Source organism: Ruditapes philippinarum, unplaced genomic scaffold, assembly GCF_026571515.1.
Source record: "Ruditapes philippinarum isolate M1 unplaced genomic scaffold, ASM2657151v2 ctg4367_1_1_1_1, whole genome shotgun sequence".
Taxonomy (NCBI): Eukaryota; Metazoa; Mollusca; class Bivalvia; order Venerida; family Veneridae; genus Ruditapes; species Ruditapes philippinarum.
Window position 1 is genome coordinate 6,395 of NW_026859066.1, and position 20,697 is coordinate 27,091.

At 34.7% G+C, this 20,697-nt stretch overlaps 1 long non-coding RNA gene across 1 annotated transcript; it reads right to left on the reverse strand.

Moving 5' to 3' along the window:
* Positions 1–4,791: 4,791 nt before the first annotated feature.
* LOC132755055 (uncharacterized) lies at positions 4,792–20,581 on the reverse strand. The gene is made up of 3 exons (XR_009629161.1): positions 20,474–20,581; positions 7,664–7,896; positions 4,792–5,585 (listed from the first exon to the last, which is right to left on the reverse strand). It is a non-coding gene; the product is annotated as an uncharacterized LOC132755055 (long non-coding RNA).
* Between the last annotated feature and the right edge of the window lie 116 nt (positions 20,582–20,697).

Genomic DNA, 20,697 nt, shown 5'->3' on the forward strand with positions numbered 1-20,697 from the left:
AAGTTTGGATGAAATTGGCTTTGTGGTTTATGAGGAGATGTCATTTAAAGTATTAAAGTTTACGGACGCCGGATGAAAAGCGATCACAAAAGCTCACCCTATCACTTTGTGACAGGTTAGCTAAAAAACATCCTGGTGCCAATATTTTATCAAAATACTGTTCAGGACAGACCAAACATTAATAAAAATAGGTTTTTAAAGGCTTTTCGGAGTAAAACTAAAAATGAAAATTTCCGTCGTATGCAATGGCAAATTTGATAAGCCATATAAAAGCTATTTATAAATTATACAATAAAACAGATATGTATTTTTGTAGATGTTGAATATCATGTGATATGTACTGAAAGATTATATTAATTTTTTGAGTACATATCACATCATATTCAACAGCTAAAAAGTCCATATTTGTATAATATTTAATTATTGTCTATATACATGCATTTGACTTTATTTTTTATAAGACATTGTAACAGTACAACTTTTTAATTGACCTTTTTTGTATGAGGGGGGGAAACTCTTAATTAACTCCTCACCAGTGAGTTTTATTTTGCATGAAAGGATTTTAATAAAGATAATTAAAATGTCACACAAATAATAATACAGACATTTTCCGAAATATTTATGGATTGTCAAAAAACTATATGGGATGGCGAGTAAATATTATGTGACATTTTATCATATTGAGTGAAAAGATATACCATATTTCACGAAAAACGAAAAAATAACCTTTTTATTTAATTTCATTATCAAAGAAAAAATGGTTACGAACACCCTTGTATTTGTCCAGCGCGCAGTAATATAATCATTGTCTTGTTTTGCACGCGATATTTAGCGCTACATTGTGACGTCACATAAACAACTCTTTAAACTCTTTAAACGTCTGTACAGCGTTAATGACTGAATTAAAGATATTGGTGTTCGGATTTATTTTCTTAGTTAGACCATTTTCTATTATTCTAGATAGTTTTCAAAACAAAATTCAACAAAAAGTTGTTTTGTATTTATCAGATTTTTCAAACAAAATTGCAAAAGTAGTCCTGTAAAATTAATATTAGTTTTGACTCCGCCCACTTTCATATTTATATTTCACCTTTAATTTTAAAAAATATGAAATATGTCTGACTGATATAGCAACATATTTCATGAGTAAATTTAAATAATTAGTCATATTTAAATAAATTATTATAATTTATTACTTAAAAATAATATTTGCTACTATGCGTTAATATTTTTACATGTTATTTTACATACAAACTTTAAAAATTTAATTCACCATAAATTTGTCTTAATTTGTAGTGCTATTGATGATATATAAGATGACATAACTACACAAACTCAAACTCCCACACAAGAAAATTTTCCTTATTTACAAAATTCACATAGTCATATTAATTAAGAGCAATCTTTCATTGAATAAATAAAGAAAATTCCATCAAATTTCATTGGAAATTAAAAAAGATATGGCCATGTTCCTATGATATATAAAACTAATAATGAAGATACTAAATTTCAGATAATGGCTATGCATAGTACAAGGGAAGTAACTCAAAAATGGACTAAAGAGGCAAATTGAATTTACTTTAAAAAAATAGCTCTATAAACATAAAATGGTTCCAATAAGACTAATTTTGAGTATAAGTTAGCTTGTTTTAAATAAGCTTAACAAAATATTTGATAATAAGATGTAAAATAATAAGATTTATAGCTATTAAAGGAATATTACTGGTAATAGTATGAGTTGTCTTCCCCCCCACTTAAATATTTGTGGTTTGATTGATACCACTCTGTAAACCTACTCAAATTTAGATACTTAGGAACATATAGAATGTATTACAATTGATTTATAATGTTAATAAGTTGTAAAATGTCCTCAAATGACTATAATAAAGGAATTTCTATATATAAAACACCAATTATAATCTGTCAGAAGGGAAACTTACACGTAATATGAAAAGTACTGTACTGAATAAATTATTTACTATCCTGGGTGCCAGACCCTAGTTTAAATGTTAAGTATCTAATTATAACCTTAATTTTTTAACTAAAAAAAATATTTTTTTCACGTTGTCAGTCACATATGTTAAAAGACCTACATAACATATGATATTACAATTTACCCCAAAATAATAATGGAAATGATTTTTATGGTAAGGCGGGGGTACAAAGACATCCTATGCTGTCCTTCAGGTCCATTTCATCAGGAGTCGGACGGAAAAAGACTGTCTTGGGCACCCTGGCGGCGCCCTGTTTTATCAGGGAGGGGTATACTAGTATCCTACGTTACCGGGGAGGGGCTCTGGTTGACTCCAGGTTCCCTTGCCTATCCAGCAAATTTTGATAAAAACAGGTTTGGGGCATGTTGAGCTGAGCGTGTGGACTGGCCAAACATCAGGAAAAGACCTGTTCCCAGGCTGTTTAATTCGTAAACCAATATATACCCTTATAATTTCAATTTTTAAAAAATTACAACAAAAAAACTTATGGTCATTTTCCTCCCTCCGGTGAGCATCTCCTCCATGCAAAATATTAGATCTATAATATGTATTGCTCAACTTTTCTTATTTAAAACTATTTGTTTTGATATTATTTAACTGTCCATGGGAGTTTAAGCTACATATATATAGTAGCTATGTTTATTTTTTCGATTACAAAATGTACCTGCCAAGGGGTGTTGCCAGTATAACTCTGTTGTTCTTTTTGTAATATTAATTAAGAGCTCCATCATATATAAATTTTTAATAGTTGTAATAGTGTACAGTTCAGATACTTTTTATTGTAAATAATTGAGTGTTTCTTTTATTACAGGTAATTAAATTTTAAAAAGTGATACATATCTTCTTAAATACTGACTGTACACTATCACCAAGTTTTATTGTCCCTGGTACATGATCATTCAAAATTGGGTTGTGGCTACATGAGACCTACAATGTATATAAAGACTCCATTTTTCATCTTTTATCTATATTTTTATCCCTTGTTAACAGCTGGTCTGTTTGTAAATAAACAAACTATCTATTTTTCATTCTTTCTTATATAGGGTACAATCTATAACATACTGTGTTGATATTGAGCCCGTTTAAATAATATGGAGCAAAGGCTATATGGGGCTCAATCAAGTATGAATTCCTCTTTTATTTGTTATCAAGAGGACTTCATCACATTAAGGCTGTCTATTTCGATAGTAAAAATCAAGCATTATATATATTCTTTAAGATTATGTATATGTTGAAAAATGCATTTCTTTTTCCTTTTAGACAACCTTAATGTTAGCAAAGACTCCATATTAGATTGTACACATACCTATATACACAAATATATGTATTAAACAGTTCACACTGTTACCTACTCAATGATAAAAATGGAGCACATGTTAATTCATTGAGTAGGGCAAGTATGAGCTAGCTTTTTTCTTCTTTAAAAAGCTGTACTCATCACATTGTAGATAACCAAGTAATTTATTATTAGCCCTTTTAGGGTTGTTTTTGTGTTGATTGTGTACAATTGACACAAAGGTATAACTACCCATCTACAGGCAAACAATTGCAATTCCAAACAATCGCAACTCTGCCTATCAATTTCACGAGATACGGTATTTATGGCACTGCACTAACTGAACTATTTCTTATTGCAAACCGAATTTCGTTGACAAAAAAAATAGTTCCGTATGTTCGGCAACAAATTAGAAAATCAATTCATGCATTATATAGAAAGGGTTGTCATACATTTATAATTGTATTACATTATCGAAAATTAAATTACAATTTGGTTTAAATTTGTACTGTACGCAGAAATTATATATATGCGCGAGTGAATCACGTGACTGGCTCTTCACTCTTCAGTGACGCCATTTTTATTCAACAGCCAGATTGAAACGTAGTTTTAAATTTTAATAGAGGAATTGTGACTTTGTAAGTTTGTAAAAACTATGATATCAATGTATGTAATATGTAAGTACAAAGAGGTATAAGATAAGTGTCTACTCGGCCCTAAACCAACGAATCCGGGTCAGCTCGCCACTAAAACGTACTCGGCCCCCGAGTCAGCTCGGCCCTATACCAACTCGGCATGGGTCAACTGGGGCCACTTTTCAATTATTAATATTTAGGTTTGTACAGCGGTGACCAGTTTGGCCTTTAATAGACGCCGTTGTTACTATTTTTAACATTATAAAGGAGACAGTGCAGAAATGTCAATACACAGACCACGTGGTTTAGATCGCTGAGAGTAAATGCGCCAATGAAATCTGTTTGATAACGACCAATAATATCTCTTCATTTCTTCCAAATTAGCCATACAAACTGCATAATTTTTCGGCCAATCAAAATTCACCTTTTAAACGTGGTTCGGCGTTATCTGTCAAAATTCGTTTCTGCATTGCTCTCTCTAATAAAAAAGAAGTTATACTATATGATGGCCGTAACTATGTTCTCAGGCGTGTTACTAAGGTTTATACAAATAAACCTTTTCATGTGTGAAATAAAGATTGAAAACAAAGAATTAAAAGTGTTTTACTGCGTTGGCATGCTATAGGAAGGCGTACGCGTATAAGCATCTTCCCCCCTCTAATACTAGGATATTATGTGCTTGAACAAGATATTTTTGTGTATTGAACATTATCTTCGGACTTGCGAACTAAACCATTTGTACAGCATTGACAGAAACATAGTTTGTTATTGTTAAATGCAGTTAAAAAGTTACAAATTCGAATAAATTAGGAGAAAACTCGACCAGAACAGTCACATGTCAAATTTAAAAATATCTACATGATCAGTTTATATCTTCAATAACTTCGTCAAAACAAAATCTAGGATGCTGAAACCTTTAACCGAGTGTGGCATATATATTGCATTATGGAAAAGACATACTAATGAACTTCAAAATAACAAAGAACCCGACTTGCCTGGCAAAAATTTGTTCACCCGTTTCAAAAAATCACGCCTTGTTCGCCATTTTGTCAAGTTTGCAACTAGTTCGCTCGCTTTAACCAAGTGTGCAACCACTTCATGTCCTGCCCCTTGGACAAAAGCTATTTCAATACAGGTAGTTAGATATATTTGGGACACTTCAGTCTATATATTTGAACACAGTGTTACCGGGCTTTGTTCCATAATATTAATAATAAAACAAAGACGGAGTTCAATCACTGTATTCTTTATTGCATCTAGGTGTAGAGACATAGTAAATCCACTTTACATAGGCTCTGCAAATAAATTAAACATAACATATTTCCTATTAGGTTAAATTCATAACATACATACAATGCATAGAACAATGAAAACAACTATATATCATAATCCTAATATCATAGAAGTAAATCATTGCCATTTATACATATGTCTCTATATTCTTTACAAACAATTGTAATTAGCTATTAATTTAAGAATAAAATGAATATAAGATACATCAACATATTTTACACATACATGTCATGGTTATTAAGTGGCTATGTTATCAGGTTCATCTAAATCAAAGTATAAAATAAGATTACACTTACTGGTCTATGGGACCACTGCCCTTATATAGATAATACACACTATATGTCTCTCTCCACACAACACTGCTTCATCTCACTGTGATGTTAACTGCTGTAAACAATGTAATGATACATGCACAAGTGTGAAATAACAAGTTGGATAACAGACCAGTCTGACCGGCATTTCCCTTTAATAAATAAACGGCAATATCCTGGTTTAGGCCACGGAGGGGTTTGTGTTTTTTAGACTGTCATATATAATGACGACTCTTATTGTCATATCCTTGTAAACTTATCGGTTATCAGTTGCAGGTAATACAACCTACATTTAAAATGATTAACAAGTCACGTGTAATAAGAATGACTCTCTCGTATTATTATATATACTCCTGGTTTAGGCCCCGTATATAACAAGAGTTTATATATATTATACACGAGATTCCAGAATATTGTCTCTCCTTCTATTATATATACTCCTGGTTTAGACCCCGGGGTTTAAACCAGGATGATATATAATAGAAGGAGACACGGTATTACCATTGTTTTGGTTGTTGTCATTTAGTTTTACTCTGATATTCAATGTAAACAAACTTAAGAGGATGGTAAATTTCACATATTTTTATTTTCAATGTGAATTACTTCAGCAATTACTGTTTTCGCAATCATATGCATTATCATATCAAAGCTTAAATACATTCCATATCATTATGTAACAAGTTTATAAAATAGCACTATTGATTTTTTCAGACTAGCTGATAGACTACGAGGATATAATTAATATGGATCCTTGTATGAATTTCTTCAATTAATTCATGCAAAATCGTCATCTGATGACCAGTCTGATCGTAATGTCGGTAGTGATGGGTTTTTTGATTTTACAAGTTTTCATTTCTTTTTCTTTCCATCAACTTTCACCTGTACAAAGCGAGATGGGGCACACACATAACGTAAATTTTAAGTCGAAAAAGGGGCATAATTCTGTCAAAATGCTTGATACAGTTACCTCCTCCTGTATACAGGTTGGGGTCATGATGGTGAACAAGTGTGCCAAGTTTCAAAGCCATATGTCAATGGACTTTGAAAATATTTGAACTATTACAAAAACTTTAACATAAGTGGTTACGCCGACGCGGACACCAACGCCGACGTCGACACTCGGGTGACTACAATAGCTCTACTTATTCTTATCGAATAGTCGAGCTAAAAATAAGAAATGCAGAGTACCAGTTCTTGGGCACTGCACTTCTTCTTAATGAGTTCTATCATCCTATGAAGTTTCATGTCCATAGCTTTAATACTTTAGGAGAAAAGGCCTGGACAAAAATAAAGTATGAAAATTAACAAAGGGCAATAACTCAAAAAATAAGAAATGCAGAGTACCAGTTCTTGTGCACTGCACTTCTTCTTAATGAGATCTTTCACCCTATGAAGTTTCAAGTCCATAGCTTTTATACTTTAGGAGAAATGGCCTGGACAAAAATAAAGTATGAAAATTAACAAAGGGCAATAACTCAAAAAATAAGAAATGCAGAGTACCAGTTCTTGTGCACTGCACTTCTTCTTAATGAGATCTTTCACCCTATGAAGTTTCAAGTCCATAGCTTTTATACTTTAGGAGAAATGGCCTGGACAAAAATAAAGTATGAAAATTAACAAAGGGCAATAACTCAAAAAATAAGAAATGCAGAGTACCAGTTCTTGTGCACTGCACTTCTTCTTAATGAGATCTATCATCCTATGAAGTTTTAAGTCCATAGATTTTATACTTAAGGAGAAATGGCCCGGACAAATATAAAGTATGAAAATAAACAAAGGGCAATAACTCAAAAAATAAGAAGTACAGAGTACCGGTTCTTGTGCACTGCACTTCGGGTCATTATGAGAAGCATGCATACCAAGTTTGAAGTCAATCTGACTTATAATGACCGACTTATGCTCCGGACAAGCTTTAGGGGACGCCGACACCGACAACGACGCCGACAAAAGTAACCCCTATATATCGCCTTTTTTAAGGCGACACAAAAAAGCATGTGCATTGTGATATTATTATCACGAAATTGCAGGCTCAGTTTAACAGCTTGTCCCTTAGTTTTATTGCTATTCAACTTGATTGACATAAGATATTTTTAAATCAGTCAATCAATCAATCAATTTTAGATAAAATATATACAATGTAAATATTTAGCTTACCGGATTCCGAATTGGCATCTGAAAATGCAGGTTCCATTTTCTCGTTTTCTGTAATTGGACCTGTCCGTGTATCAAACAGTGGAGTGCTGTTGGTATATACTGCTGGCTTGTCAAGAGGATAGATTTCCTTGATGAAGTCAAAAAAGGAATATACGTTTCCCTTAACGACACTGCCCCACATCACCTCGGCCATGTGAGACTCCCATTGAGAAGCTGTCGTATCTGACATTCGTCTGCAAAAGGAAGTGAAATATGCGTAAAATTTTTAAGTAAAGATAGTTATTATAAAGTACATTTCCCCAGTGTCTATTCTAGGACGCGCGATTGCGCGATTCACGCTAGTATTTAACAGATCGCGCACAATTCAAAATCATGTGCGTGAAAATCGCGCATCTATAAAAAAAGTTAATAAAACCGTAAAACTTCCATCCCGCATTATATTTGGTTGTTTTGTTTACATTTACACCGAAAACCGAAGGGAGGTTACTGTAAGCTAATTATAATAATTTAGTACCGTATGGTACTGGTTACGTGAGTTGACGGAAATTAACGGAATGTTCCGTATCGACCGGAACTAGTGTGCTTAGGTCTGACAGTTGGGCGCCATTTTAGTGTAGTAAATAATCAAGAAAAATGAGGCAATTCCTAGCTTGGCTACGATCTAGACGTGAAAGATAGTTCGATTATTTGTATTGCCAATCCCTTTATAATCAATCGCGGCAGTTCTGTAATAATTTGTTTTCGTTTAAAAATTCAGGGGGGACAACTTCTGCTGCCTTAAATTAATATTATCGTTTTAAATAATTATTTCATCGGTTGAACGCCTCAGTGTAAACTTAATGCAGACGATTTAACATTGGCAGTTTATATTGTCGCCCTTTGATTTTGAAAATCGCCCCCTTTTTTGAAATAGAGGGGGGAAAATCACCCCTATTTTTCAATTCCTAGAATAGACACTGTTTCCCCCCATTTGAAATATATGTTTGCTGTTCTTGATTTGACCACTATGTAAATTTCAGTAGTATGCACTAAAGGAAACGGAATGAACCTTATATATACTCCTAGTTTAGACCCCGTGGTCTATTCCAGGATATATACGGCAACTTCAAGACAATGTTAATAAAATACAAATGTCATTCATTCCGTAAATACATAAAAAGTATAAAAATTGTATCATGATAAAAAGTAATTTAAATTTCAGAAGTAAAGCTTGAATATAATGCACTTAAGAAAACGGAATGAACCTTATATATTTACTCCTAGTTTAGACCCCGGGGTTTATTCCAGCGGCAATTCAATGTTTATAAAATACAAATGTCATTCATTCCGTAAATACATAAAATGTATGTAATAGAAAGAGCACCGAAACACGAGGTTATCTGATTTGTACGAGGGGGCGTAGCCCCCCGAGTATTAATCAGGTTACCGAGTGTTTTGGTGTTCTTTCTCTTTTGTATCATAGTCAAACATAAAAACACGTTCCCTGTTGTCACAATATGAAACCCCGGCAAAAATGAACCAATGAACGAACATCTGAATATCATATTTCTGTCGCTTTCCCTTTCTCTGCCGTCACAATATGTAAACCCCAGCAAAAATGAGCCAATCAATGGGCATGCTCTAGAGTGCGGGTAACTAATACCCGCACTCCAGTTAACGCACGGTGCATGTATATGTATACGATTTAACCCTGACACATTTTCAACAGAAAGGTCTCCGAACTATGATACAACAAGCAATTATCATAGTATTGCAAGCAATCCATAAGTCCCCTACCGGTAAGAGCCCAAGAACATTCTGAAGGGCCATTGGCCGTTCACTTAGGTTCTTATTTTAAGTAAATTTGTTAAAAAAGTTACTTAAAAGTGATCACAGGAAACAGTTTTTATGTACAGACAGACGGACTGAAGGACACTCTAAAGTTATTTTTTAAACATCCCTGTTATCAAAATATAACATTTTTAAAATCCTATCATGATTGAAGACGTTGGAGTAAAAATTACCAATTTCTCAAAAAAAAGTCTAAGTTCAAAAGGGGCATAATTCTGGAAAAAGTCTTGCTAGAGTATTGAACACTCACAAATGTTGAGTGACAATAAGAAACATTTATATGAAGTTTGAAGTAGATACATTCAGAAAAAGAAGTTATTAAAAAAAACAATGTTTTTTTCATGAAAATTTTAAGTTCAAGGGAGGTAATTCTGATAAATTTTGTGCTAGAGTTGTAAACCTTGTCACATATGGTGTGGTTGATGACAAGCAACTTATATTAAAAGTTTGAAGAAAATACCTTAAGAAATAAAGAACTTATAGTGAAAAAGCTTTAAAATTAGAATCAGAAATCTTGAAATTCAGTCTATTTGTTGCCATAGCAACCAGAATTTTCAACATAGAAAGATAAAAAAGGATGTGCATAATTTCCATACTGCCATCTACCCATATGTCAAGTTTCATAAACATATTTTCAGTACTTTTTGTGTTATCACTGGATCCAGGTTATGTGTAAAATTTGCCATATTTTCAGTCTATTTGTTGCCATAGCAACCAGAATTTTCAACATAGGAAGAAAAGAAAAAGACGTGCATAATCTCCATACTGCCATCGATCCATATATCAAGTTTCATAAAAATATTTTCAGTACTTTTTGCGTTATCGCGGGATCCAGGTTATGTGTAAAATTTGCCATATTTTCAGTCTATTTGTTGCCATAGCAACCAGAATTTTCAACATAGGAAGAAAAGAAAAAGACGTGCATAATCTCCATACTGCCATCTATCCATATATCAAGTTTCATTAAAATATTTTCAGTACTTTTTGCGTTATCACGGGATCCAGTTTTGTGGACGGACGGACTGACGGACGGACAGACGGACGGACTGACTGACGGACGGACGGACGGACAGACGGACAGACGGACGGAGGGTAAACCTAAAGTCCCCTCCGGTAAACCGGTAGGGGACTAAAAAAAAATTGTATCATGATAAATAAGTTATTTAAATTTCAGACAGGGCTGCCAACAGGAAATTGCAAAATCAGAGGAAAATACACGGGGAATCAAGGGGGGCTGTGTAAGCCCCCTTTGCGGGTCCAGGGCAGAGCCCTGGTGGGGGCCCAGGGGGTGAAGCACTATGAAGTGTCTGTACCCCATATCGTTTAGTATCAACCGTCACTGTATATTGTAGTCCTATAAATATGACGTTGCTTTGAGATATTTTTGCTTCTGGGCAAAGCAACAGGCTTGACCAACATAAACTATAACAAGCCTGTAACGTCTAATATATTGGACTATGTATATTGTACTTCCTGGTTGTACATGGCGTTCAATTAGCGGCAGCAATGTTTTCGCTCAGCGGTCATGAACAGGGTAGAGGATCAAACTGTTGCTGGCCCTTTCTACCATCCCAAACACCCACACTCGCAGTCCTTTGTGGGGATTTCCTTTATTATATTTTACTTTTCGTCCAAACAGACTCTCATCGATTTCAATTTCCCCAGATAAAGATTTGTTTTTTAATTTCCTCTCATAAAATTCCTTAAGAACCTCTCTTATGAAGCTTCCCCAGTCCACAGCTGTACTGCCGTAAGCAACACCACTAAATTTTGCTCATGTGTTAAGATAAAATCTGTCTAGGTAGGATTTCGAAAACATCATAACGTCCTGTATGGTAAGGTGTGATTTGATTTCTCAAAGAAAGAGTTCTTACACTTTGCTCATGGTCGCGATGTTTGTTACATCTTAGTACAGCCCCTGAAATATTCCTTGACCGTTTTGCAAGGGAAAGTGTTCCATTGCATCCTGGTCTATGGCAAGGCATCGGTCCATGGAGTAATCCGTTACGTACACACCAGTTAACAACGAACAAATCATCTTGCGACATAACGTGATAAAAATTCTACGGATTGTAAAAGTCCTGAATTTCAATGTTACTAGGGTCATCTTTATGGCTCCAGTAGTTGCCGACAACCCTTAGTTTCCTCTCTGAAGCCATGCTGAAGTGATGACTAGGCTGTTGCTCTTGGACCTTATATACCGTGGTCTTGGGCTGCCAGGATTTTGACAGATCATGACAAGCACCGGCCCGCCCAAATTCATTTGAGTTTGAAACAAGAGGGCCATGATGGCCCTAAGGTCGCTCACCTGTATGTAGGCCCCCGGAGCGGGGCCAGTTTAAACCCCAGGGCTTTTATTTGAACAAACTTGGAAGACACCTATAAGAAGACGTTTCATGATGTACACACTTATAATGAAAAACAATGATCTGCCCTCCCCTACCCCCGGCAGGGCCAATTTTAACCAAGGGCTTTTATTTGAACAAACTTGGTAGACACCCATAAGAAGATGTTTCATGCTAAACATCTAAGCTGTAGCTCATTGTGTTTTTTTTAAAGAAGATTTTTTAAGTTTTTACTATACACATATAGTTAAAAACAATGACACCCCTAGGGCGGGCCAGTTTTGACCCCAGGGCTTTTATTTGAACAAACTTTGTAGACACTTACTAGAACATGTTTCATGCTTAATATCTAAACTCTAGCTATTTTGGTTTTTTCAAAGATGTTTTTAAAGTTTTTCCTATACACATATAAGGAAAATCAATGACCCCCAGGGCAGGGCCAATTTTGACCCCAGGGCTTTTATTTGAACAAACTTTGTAGACACTCACTAGAAGATGTTTCATGCTTAATATCTTAACTCTAGCTATTTAGGTTTTTTCAAAGAATACTTTTTAAGTTTTTGATATACACATATATAAGGAAAATCAATGACCCCGGGGCGGGGCTAATTTTGACCCCAAGCTCTTATTTGAACAAACTTGGTAGACACCCATTAGAACATGTTTCATGCTAAATATCTTAGCTCTAGCTCTTTGAGTTCTTTAAAAGAAGATTTTTTAAGTTTTCACTATATACATGTACATATAGGGAAAATCAATGACCCCCTTGGGCGGGGCCAATTTTGACCCCAAGGCTTTTATTTGAACAAACTTGGTAGACACCCATTAGAACATGTTTCATGCTAAATATCTTAGCTCTAGCTCTTTGAGTTCTTTAAAAGAAGATTTTTTAAGTTTTTACTATATACATATAGGGAAAATCAATGACCCCCTGGGGCGGAGCCAATTTTGACCCCAGGGCTTTTATTTGAACAAACTTGGTAGACACCCATTAGAACATGTTTCATGCTAAATATCTTAGCTCTAACTCTTTTGGTTCTTTAAAAGAAGATTTTTTAAGTTTTTACTATATACATATAGGGAAAATCAATGACCCCCCCCGGGGGCGGGCCAATTTTGACCCCAGGGCTTTTATTTGAACAAACTTGGTAGACACCCATTAGAACATGTTTCATGCTAAATATCTTAGCCATAGCTCCATGAGTTCTTTAAAAGAAGATTTTTACATTTTTACTATATGCATACAGGGAAAATCAATGACCCCCTAGGACGAGGCCAATTTTGACCCCAGGGCTTTTATTTGAACAAACTTGGTAGACACTCATTAGAAGATGTTTCATGCTAAACATCTTAGCTCTAGCTATTTGGGTTCTTTAAAAAAAGATTTTTTAAGTTTTTACTATATGCATATAGGGAAAATCAATGACACCCTGGGGCGGGGCAAATTTTGACCCCAGGGCTTTTATTTGAACAACCTTGGTAGACACTCACTAGAAGATGTTTCATGCCAAATATCTAACCTCTAGCTCTTCTGATTCTTTAAAAGAAGATTTTTTAAGTTTTTACTATATGCATATAGGGAAAATCAATGACCCCCTGGGGCGGGGCCAATTTTGACCCCAGGGCTTTTATTTGAACAAACTTGGTAGACACCCATTAGAACATGTTTCATGCTAAATATCTAAGCTCTAGCTCTTCGGATTCTTTAAAAGAAGATTTTTTAAGTTTTTACTATATACATATAGGGAAAATCAATGACCCCCTGGGGCGGGGCCAATTTTGACCCCAGGGCTTTTATTTGAACAATCTTGGTAGACACTCACTAGAAGATGTTACATGCCAAATATCTAAGCTCTAGCTCTTTCGGTTTTTTAAAAGAAGATATTTAAAGTTTTTTCTTTTGGTTGCCATGGCAACCAGAGTTCTGCATGGAATTAAATTCTTTGAACAATTTTCAAAGGTGACCACCAAAGGAACATTCCTGTGAAGTTTGGATGAAATTGGCTAAGTGGTTTATGAGGAGATGTCATTTAAAGTAAAAGTTTACGGACGGACGACGGACGGACGCCGGACGAAAAGCGATCACAAAAGCTCACCCTGTCACTTTGTGACAGGTGAGCTAAAAAATGAGGCCCGTCATATTCTAGTAGAAAAGAATAACCTCTTTCAATTTGTAAAATAATGATTTTATATTAGTTTGGAGGAAAAAAAACAAAAAAAACCCAAAAAACATGGGGCTCGAACCCATGCTCGTCGAGTGCGACTAACTAGTCCCTGTAGTTGATAGACATTTTATTTTATCCATTGTATATATACTCCTGGTTTAAACCCCAGGCCCCGTGTTCACAAAGAAAAGATCAGGATCAGGATCAAGTGATCCTGATTTTATTTTCATTGTTTTATGTTACTAAAATTTATTGTGTTTTGCTAGAATTAAATAGTAAATATTCAAAATGTAAAAAATTGCTGATTTGAAAAGAAATCAAACTATTTTGGGATAAAATTAACAAATAACAAAACAAATACAAAAATATTTGGATCAAAATAAGGATCAATTTTAGGATCAGGATCAATATTTGGATCAACTGTAAAATGCCCGTATCTTGTAAAAATAACAATAAATTTATTCTAAAATTTCATTAATTTGCTATTGCAAGTCCAGTTTTATCAAATTAATATTAGATATTTAATCTATGAGGATAAAAAATGAAGAATATTAGAGTTTTTCAATTTGATCCTGATCTTGATCCTGATCCTTAAATCTTTGTGAACACGGGGCCAGGGCTTAAAACAGGAGTATATATATATGTACTTACAGGAAACAAATCGATCTGTTCTGCTTTTGTAAGATAACATTTTTACAGCTTTTTTTACAAAAGTAAAAATTTATAATAATAATAATATAATATAATTTAAAATTAAAGATAATAGTTTTATAACAATGAAGAAATATTCTCTGAAGAGCCTCAATTGCACAACTTTTGGCTGATGCTGGCATCGGCACCATCAAAAGTGTCAATGTCATGTCACATTGACTGCCATGATGGCATTACACCCGATTTCATGTACTGTTTCCCAAAAAGGTGAACAGAGTGCATTTACATGTAGTACACTTACCTTTCATATAACCTTTCTGTCCAATGAATATGTCTTGGATTGGCAGAAATAAAGAAATTTACGAGAAATGGGTGAATATACAGGACTTAATTGGTGATGCTGTACAGTGGCCAAGGAGAATACGACGACTTTTTTGGACACAAAATTTGAAGCATTTTGACAGAATACTGATTACAGCTTTTTGTTATGTTAATGGTTTGACCCCTGAAGTGTTTTTTGAATGGGCTTGTCTTTTATCGTTAGGAAGAGATACTGAAGCCCAAAGGCATTTCACAGCATTGTTCAGATTGTTTGAACAGGGACGTTATTCAAGAAGTTTATATGCCTGGAATACGACCAACAGACGTTATGAATACTTAGATGGCACTGTGAAACAGTACGTGCATGCTTCTCTTCGACATTAGGTAATATTAGTTGATATTTTAATCCTTGCAATGGATATATTGGTACGCAAGTGACATTTGCTCTCTGTCTGGGGCCTATTTGTTAGCCCCCCGGGGCACATTTTTTAACACCCGGGGTTCATTTGTTTACGCCCTGGGGCACATTTATTCAACAATTGGACACTTCCAAATATCCCCCCAAAAACAAACCAAGCCCCATTTTTAAATATATATGAACCCCCTAAGAAAACCCTATTCAGGGATGCCAACAGACAATTTGAAAAAACGAGGAAAATTAAACGTGAGGGGTCATGGGAGCCGTGTAGGCCCCCATGCAGGTCCTGGGCAGAGCCCTGGTGGGGGACCAGAGAGCGAAGCCCCCGGAAGCTCCAGGGTTTTCATCCTTTTCAGATGGTCTAAAATTCATTTCCTTTTAGTGCTTTATCAAATATTTTCATTAACTGATATTTATAGCGAGCTCGACGAGCTGGCCCGAAGGGCCTGCTCGCAAAGCGAGCTTTACGGTAACGCGAGTACCTGCTAAGTGATGGTTTTGAAAACTTTCGTCCAAAGTACCGAATTGGACACATCGCAACCTTTCGAATTTAAAGATAACGATAAAAACTGAGGAATTCTGCCTGAAAACGGATGTGCATGTAGACTGGTCACCCGCGCACGTCTATGGGAACCATAATTGGACAGGGAACCAGAATAACGGAAGCTGTGTATAAAAAATGAAAATCGAAGGCGCCATTTTGTTTGAAATCTGATAAATAAAAACAATTTTTTTGTCGAATTTTGTTGTGAAAACTATCTAGAATGAAAGAAAATGGTCTAACTAAGAAAATGAATTCGAACACCAATATCTTTTATTCAGTTGTTAACGCTGTACAGACGTTTAAAGTATTGTTTACGTGACGTCACAATGTAGCGCCAAACAACGCGTGCAAAACAAACAAATCAAGTACGCTATTTTAATGTCGCAAACGTTTTAAGTTTTACATTTATTTCACTTTAAATAATCTTTATTTCGCTTGAAAAATTATAGAGTGAAATAAAATAAACATAGTTTTATAAACGTTTTCAAAACTCGTTATTCATTTCACGACAGGGGCGGAGCCATATTTAACACAGTACGTGTGACGTCACACGCACTCGTCACTGCATTTGAAATAAAAATGAGCGATTATTTCCACAGGTGCTAGTTGCATTGATTTGACCTAAAATGTGTTTGACCTTGTTATTTATACAATAAAATATCAATATATTAAAAAAAAAAAAATTAAATTTTTTTTTCTCTGTTATATTATTATAGTCTATAATAATATAACAGCGAAAAAAAAAAAAAATTTTTTTAATTTTTTTTTTTTTAATAGCGAGCTCGACGAGCTGGCCCGAAGGGCCTGCTCGCAAAGCGAGCTTTACGGTATGGCGAGTACCTGCTAAATGATGGTTTTGAAAACTTTCGTCCAAAGTACCAAATTGGACACATCGCAACCTTTCGAATTTAAAGATAACGGTAAAAAACTGAGGAATTCTGACTGAAAACGGATGTGTTGACTGGTCACCCGCGCACGTCTATGGGAACCATAATTGGACAGCGGAACCAGAATAACGGAAGCTGTGTATAAAAAATGAAAATCGAAGGCGCCATTTTGTTTGAAATCTGATAAATAAAAAACGATTTTTTGTCGAATTTTGTTGTGAAAACTATCTAGAATGAAAGAAAATGGTCTAACTAAGAAAATGAATCCGAACACCAATATCTTTTATTCAGTCGTTAACGCTGTACAGACGTTTAAAGTATTGTTTACGTGACGTCACAATGTAGCGCCAAACAGCACGTGCAAAACAGACAAATCAAGTACGCTATTTTAATGTCGCAAACGTTTTAAGTTTTACATTTATTTCACTTAAAATAATCTTTATTTCGCTTGAAAAATTATAGAGTGAAATAAAATAAACAAAGTTTTATCAACGTTTTCAAAACTCGTTATTCATTTCACGACAGGGACGGGGCGATATTTAACACAGTACGTTCGACGTCACACGCACTCGCCACTGCATTTGAGATTATTTCATACTATTTCACGTAAAAAGTACATCGAGCTCGCTTTGAGGCTTTGCCTTTTTCATATTATATTGACAGTGATTAATCTAGATGTGCGTCTTGCGTAAAATACGCATAAAAATCGAAAAAGACGCACAGTTTCAAAATATGTGCATTCAATTTGACGCATGCAAATCAGGTGGTTTATAATCCAAAATATCACGATTAGTAGTTTCTATGTACTGTTTGATTACTTTAATTTCATTAGTTGAATAATTTTTCAATTTCATCAGTTGAATAATTTAATTTCCGATGATTACTTATGCAAGACTTATCCCCCATTTGCTTGAAACGTAAATCCCTGTGATCGGTAACCGCCCATTATCGGCATAAGCCAATCAGAGCGTCCATTTTGCATGAGAGCGAATCGCCTACAATGGTGAAATATGCAGAGATCTGCCTGCGCCATTGGCGCAAAAATGAGAATTGCACAGGAAAATCGTCAGCAAAGGGCCAAGGGTGCATCTAAAATCTGTACCAGACTTATATTGTATGTTATTAAGTCATCCAGACAAAACTGGTACCAACAGCAACAGGTTACCTATTCCCCTGTAATTACGCATATTCTTGAGTTTATCCATTTCCCTATAGCATTTTTCCAAGTTATCTACTTACCTTATCCCTTTCCCACACAGATAAGCATTTCTACTACCGTAAATTTAATCCAATAAAAGCAAACAAAAAATCATTAATCTACTTAATATTTTAGATAAATATCGGTAGCTGAAAAAAAAGTGTTGCTATTTTAAGAAATGCTGTAAGTTACAGTATAATCTGACAGGTGTGTAAATTGAATTCCCCTAAGGTCACTCAAGTTCAGGCGGAGTGTAAAAAAAAAAAAAGATGTCTATTACGTCATCAGAATATTTGACAGGGTGATTAACCAATCAGGGAAACATTGTGCATGACTTTTTTTCATGATCAAAAGGTCTGTCTGTGTATGCTTTCTACACAGAGGCATACAAGGAGCAATAAAAGTCGTCAGTATGTATACAGTGTGATAGGGACATTTTGTGCAAATTACGAACAATTAAAATGGATATTGCACAGTATTAGACATAAGTAGTAAGAAAATATAAATTATGCAAATTAGATTTTTGAGCAGCCAATAAAAATTGTTTTGCCTGCAATTAATATTAGTACCAAAAAAAAACTTTTTTATACACTTTAATTATTTAATCGCTTGTTATAAAAACATGCAAATCATGTCAAGGATCTGCTATTAAAAAAAAATTTCTGCTAAGACGCATTTATTTTGCTACATGACTCATTGATTTTGCTAAAGGACTCATTGTTTTCAAAAATGTGCGTCATCCGACGCATTGTAAAGAATTTCTAGATTAATCACTGTATTGATATTCTATTGTATAAATAACAAGGTCAAACACATTTTAGGTCAAATCAATGCAACTAGCACCTGTGATTATTTCATACTATTTCACGTAAAAAGTACATCGAGCTCGCTTTGAGGCTTTGCCTTTTTCATATTATTTACTGATTTATTTTGACGAAATCATCACCAATGGGGACGGTTGTCACGTTGATCCTATATTCACATTTACTGTGTTCTCTAACCATTTCAAATTAAACTTATTTTTAACATTTTTGTCAAGTCTTTGATCTTCGAAGCGTTGTTGGAGTTAATTGCTGCCATTATTCATGTAAAAAATATCTTTCTTACTAATCGGCCGACATTTTCATTTTGTTTTGCTTTCTTCAACTACAGAAAGACGCTACGATTGGTCGGTAATTATTTAACGCTATCGTTCATTGGCTTACTATAATAGCGACAATAACTGAAGATACCCGAAAAGCGGTACGGTCTAAATATTTACGGTACGGTCTAAACATTTACAATTGGCGGACAATAGACGGTAGCAAACTCGGCGAAAGAGACTCCCACCCACCAAATTTTCTCCTCGGATTTACATCGTTCTCAAAAGTGGTTCGAGGACCTCGAAATCCGCGGAAAATTGGCATCCCTGCCTATTCCAGGGGATACCCTCCCCTGCAGAACTCATTATTGTGAAGTCACTCGTGTCTCTTTTTTCCAGCATATTTTCTTTTATTTATATTATAAATATTGACAACTTCTCTCGCTTAATATTATAATCCTGGTTTAAACCCCGGGGTCCAAACCAGGAGTATATATATAAGATAAAACTGGATGTAATTTATAAAAGCATTTTACGATAACGATAATATTTCAAAATATGTTTCATTGAAGTTAACTCTTCACGGAATGAACATTGTCGATTGAACGACAGGTAAAATATTTTTCTCAACAGTATATATATACTCCTGGTTTAGACCCCGGGGTTCGAACCAGGAGTATATATAAGAAACAAGAAAACTAAAGTTCACGAATATTTCCGCAGAACTTTAACTCTCCAAACTGAACGAACATAATCTTTTATCTCACCAAGTTAAATAGGAGGAATATCACGTTTAAAAATGGAAATGTGGAAAATGCAAAATAATTAAGAACCAGTTTTTAATATTTGACGTTACATGATATGAAATAACATCTTATTACAGGGTTTTGGTAAATAATGTTTTGCGTGTACTCGTATTTTTTAATACTTAATCTGAGACGGAAGATAGTCCCAGATTTAATTATGGAGCAGCAATGCGGCCAATGACCCATGTTTGAGATTAGTCCTATAAATATGACGTCGCTTTGAGATATTTTTGCTTCTGGGCAAAGCAACAGGCTTGACCGACATAAACTATAACAAGCCTGTAACGTCTAATATATTGGACTAGTTTGAGATCTGATGATTTGATACTGTCTCAATTTATCTATTTATAAGTGTATATTTCTGTCTCATGCACCACATCTGATATATAAGACTGTCCCAGGTGAAATGGGTCTCAACCACAGACACTCCTGATCCGCACTTGTATACAGCATGTCTATTTTTATCTTGCAAACCGTGCGCCAACATATTTTTGTATATTTTTACGCCCTGGTTAGAAATCTTGAACATAAAATATACAGGTATATATTTTTTTTTTAAATTACTTTTTTTACACTATCCCAACACTGTGCTGGGTCCCTGTGAAAAGCGACATATAAACTTATGGATTGGAAGCAAGAAACATTTTTTTTTCTAAAATGAAAATGGAAATCAAGCCAAAGTTACCTCCCAGTGTCTCTCTACTGTAACGAATGCTGCCTAATTTCGTTGTAATCTCGCACGTCTGCTAAGTGGATGGCAAGACCCCTCAATTCAGATTTTAAAAAGG